Genomic DNA, 4,617 nt, shown 5'->3' on the forward strand with positions numbered 1-4,617 from the left:
TTGTGTTTAAACCAGCTGGAAGTCCTTGCAGATCTATTGCAAATTGCTTGAAGATCTACTGAGATCTTAGATCTACATATACCTCAGGCTCTGGAACTCCCTCCCCAAAGAGGTCATTCCTGCTTTCCTTTTGGTGACAGATAAAAACATTTTCATACCACCAGGCTTTCTCACTCTGGCATGGATGCTGTAAGAGTTTTATAAGAGTTTTTAAATTTGAATAAGTAATGTGAAGTTGAAGGCTTTCATGGCCGGCATCCATAGTTTTTTTGTGCCAGCCATGTTGATGCTGGCGAAACATCAGGAAGAAAATCTTCTAGAACATGGCCACATAGCCTGAAAAAACCACAAAAAACTATGAATAAGTAATGTTTTTAACTTTTTGAAATTTTTTAATTTGTTTTTTTAACAAAGTTTTAAAACTTTGCATTTTTAATGTTTTGTATTGTTTTTAACCTGGACTATTTTAAATTTTGTTAGCCACCTTGAGTCCCTGTATTGGGAGGAAGACAGGATATAAATAAATCTTCTTCCTCTTCCTCTCCTTCTCCTCCTTTTTCTTCTTCCATAGCCTCCAAATTGCTCATCCATTTTAGAAATTAAGCAGAAGCCAACATAAGTTTGTGTGTATTAATTTCTTTGTGTTCTAAACAAGTACCGTGCCAGATGTTTTATATATATATATATATATATATATATATATATATATATATATATGTATATGTATATGTATTCCCACCACAAGAGTAATTGTCTTTCTCTACAAATAACTGAGAGCTTCCTCCCATTTCTTTCCCCTTGCAGACAACCATCATGGCTGTGGAGTTTGATGGAGGTGTTGTGGTGGGCTCTGACTCACGAGTCTCTGCAGGGTAAGGGCTTTGTGTGAATTTTTCTGTCTCTCTAATATCTGAATATTAGAAGGATGGGATGTCATACATTTAGTCACCCCTTCATTCATGGTGGAGGGATCACAGTGGAAAATGTACCAGTGAATACCCACAGTAACAGCCATTGTGGTGGAGTGGTTTGGCTGCCGGACTAGATTTCTGGATATCAGGGTTTGAATCTATGGTTGGCCATGGAAACTCACTGGGTGAGCCTGGACAAGTTACACTCTCAGCCTCAGAGGAAGACAGACAAACCTCTGAATAAATCTTACCAGTAAAACCCATAGGTAGGTTTACCAGAAATTGAAAATGACTTGCAGGCATACAATAACAATGACTTATGGGGTCACATTGCCTAAAGAAGGAAAAACCTTACCTTCTACTACAAAGTGAAGACAGTGTGCCTTCAGAAGCACTGTTGCCCAGTGCCTTCTGAAAGTAAAGCAAGGCTGGTGGCAAGAACAGAGCATTTTCAGTGATGGCACCTCAGCTGTGAAATAGTGTCCCCAGAGAGGCTCGTCTGGGCCCTTCTTTATGATTCTTTTGGCATCAGATAAAGAGTGCTTTTATTCCATTAAAAATAGATTTAAATGAATGATTTGGTGAATTGTGGTATGCTTTCTGGATTAAGCTAGAGGGTGTCTGGTGCTGATCCTAATATTCTAGCTCCCTCTTTCATTTGAAGTCAAACTGAGGATTTCAAAGTCTTGCTGTACTGTCTCCAGGGAGTCCGTGGTGAACCGGGTCTTCAACAAGCTCGAGCCCCTCCATCACCGGATCTACTGTGCACTCTCTGGGTCGGCAGCTGATGCCCAGGCAATTGCAGATATGGTGAACTACCAGCTGGAGCTCCACAGGTGAGGATGGGCAGGGAGCAGCGCAGGTGGGCATGGGCAGACTCTGGTCCTGGCTGTGGCCACAACCACCCAGGAAGCCACACAGCAGAGAGAAGTAGTCATGTGTAATAAAAACAACCACAACTTGTGTGTCACTTCAAAAGAGTACAGTTGTTGTGGTATGAGCTTTCATGGCAAGAGACCACATTGCCAGGTGTGAAAGAGAGTAGATAGAACAAAAGGGAAAAGTATATAAGTTAGAACATAAAGTGAGTGCATCTATGAGTATGCACAGCATAATTGATAGAGACCTATTCAGTAGAATGTGGCCTTGTAATGGCCATAGTGATCTGCAATGTAAGTAATAAAGTACAAATAAACATATAAAAAACACAATACCTTTTTGCAATGAGCAAACCACCCCACTCTCTCTGAGGCAAAGATCCTGCACTCAAATTTACTAATAAATTTCCAACTCAATGGCTTCAGGTGGAGTTTTCTTTTAAGCACATTTTTCTTTGGGACAGAGTGAGTTATAGGTCTGCTATGGAATTTCCCATGGTAGTTGAAATGCAACCATAAGCCTAGGCATTTTCCACCCCCAGACAGAGAGGGCCAGTTTTGGAGTCTGACTGTGACTACATAGAGATGAGGTGAGAAAAGACAAAATGGTTTCCTGCTCCGAAGGGAAGGAACGGAGCCAGAAGATTCAAGTTACAAGAAGGGAAATGTTGATTAATGTTAAGAAGCGTTCCCAATGGTGCAGAATGTCCGACAGTGGAACAGTGGCTGTGGAAAGTGCTGGGCTGTCTGTTGGTGGACATTTTCAAACAACGCTGTATGACTATTTATCAAGACATCATGTATGAGCAGAAGGTTGGACTAGATTATCTTTGAGGTATCCCTGTGATTCTGTGGGAATTTGTTTTATTGGTCAACCTGACATTTATAGCAAGGATAGGCAAATATTTTGGTATTACAGCTCCCAGCTTTACTCACCATTGACTATGCCGGTGAAGGCTGCTGGGACTTACAGTCCAACAACATCTGGATGGCACACAGTTCCTACCCCTTATTTATAGAATGAAAGTTACCATGTAGCTCTGACCAAATTAAGAATTCATCCCAGATTCATTAAAAGGTTGTTTTTTTAAATTTGGGAAACACAGAAGTTCTTACCCAAAATATACAGTCTTAATGAACACAACAAAATAAATCATTCCTAACAAAATTGTGAGAAATAGATGCAACTGGAATTTCAAGGTTGCCATCTTTTTACTTCATGTTTGCCCCTATGCCTTTAATGGTAAGATATTACTAGCATGACATTTGATGGCAGGAAAGCTGAAGATAGCCAGAGAAAAATAAAATGACTTTCCTACATCTTAAATAGTTAGGTGACAAAGACATTTCAGCAGGAACAGCCTTCGTGAGAAATCTATTGTCCTCCAAAACTATTAAAGGCACAATAACTTTGTTCCTTTATGCATCTGGCATCCCAGCACTGAATTGTGCAGGCTAGGGCCATTCATCTGCAAGACTGCAAGTGATGGGTTAGGACCCACTACTGGGTTACAGCCTGGGCAAATGTAGGATGTAACAGTACCAGCAACATTATTAAAAGGTAGGTTAGAAACAACTAATTAAGAAGTAGATCCTCAGATCTATGTTTGGATCAAAAGTGGATCTGAAAAAGCTGAAGACTAGACTTTTAAAATAGAAAGTTTTTAAAGTACGGGCTAAGGTGTTGCATTGTTATAAGGTGTTTTAAACACTTTTTAAACTGTATTTTATTCTTTTAACAAGCAATCCATTTTAATATTATAATAATGTAATTGTATTTTAATATATTACTTTAGTATGCTTTTAATTGTACTGTTCTTTTAATATTGTGAGGTTCTCTGGGTCTCAGTTTTGGGATAAAGAGCGAGATACAAATGAATATAATATCAGTATGGTAGTAGTAGTACAGTTGGCCCGCCACAAATTTCTGCTTTGGCATTTGTGGACTTGATTATTTGTGATTTTGATTCATATGTTCTGTCCAGGAATCGCTAGGTCCTCCAACGCAACTCTGCCAGATGTTGACCATAGAGTTGTGCTGGAGAACCTAGATGTTCATAGAGAAAACACTTCTCTAGCCATTTGTAAGTCCTCCAGCATAATCTTATAATCAACCTCTGGCAGATGTTGACCGTAGAGTTGCACTGAAGGACCTGGAGATTCCTAGAGAAGTCTTCTCTCAGGCAAAAAGAATACTATTTTTTTTATTTGCAGTTTTCCCACATTCATTGGGATCGTTTGCCCTTAACCTCAGCAAATGTGGAGGGAGCACTGTAGTAGTAAGCTACAGGGGCATCACTAGGGGTGAGAGGGCTACTGACCACACCAGGTGGCCTGGCTGGTGGAGGGAGACAGCCTTAGTTACCCCACTAAGGGCTCATTCCCACTTACATTTAAACTAGTGCGTGATTCGCCTTTGCTCTGTGTTGGTAAACTGATTACAAAAGATCCATCGTTCCCACTATGAAAGTAGATCTTTTCATTATCCCCTTGTAATCGCTGCTTCTTTTTTGGCACAGTTGTCATCCCCATGAGTTTGTGCCACTTCAAAATGCATGTCAATCATCTCTGTGTCATCAGTGACGTAAGCAGCAACCTGGACAGCCCAGCTTGAGATATATATATATATATATATAATAGACAATTTGATTGATTGATTGATTGATTGATTTTGCAGCTACTTTCAGTCAGTGAGGCAAGTCCTAGTGATGCCACAGTTAAACCAGACCATATTTTTCCTTCCATAGCTGATAACTCTAAGGGCACCCCTCAAGAAAGGATCACAAATAAAAGGGGAACCAAGCACTAATGCAGATGCAACTGGAGAG

Source organism: Sceloporus undulatus, chromosome 2 (assembly GCF_019175285.1).
Source record: "Sceloporus undulatus isolate JIND9_A2432 ecotype Alabama chromosome 2, SceUnd_v1.1, whole genome shotgun sequence".
NCBI classification, from domain to species: Eukaryota; Metazoa; Chordata; class Lepidosauria; order Squamata; family Phrynosomatidae; genus Sceloporus; species Sceloporus undulatus.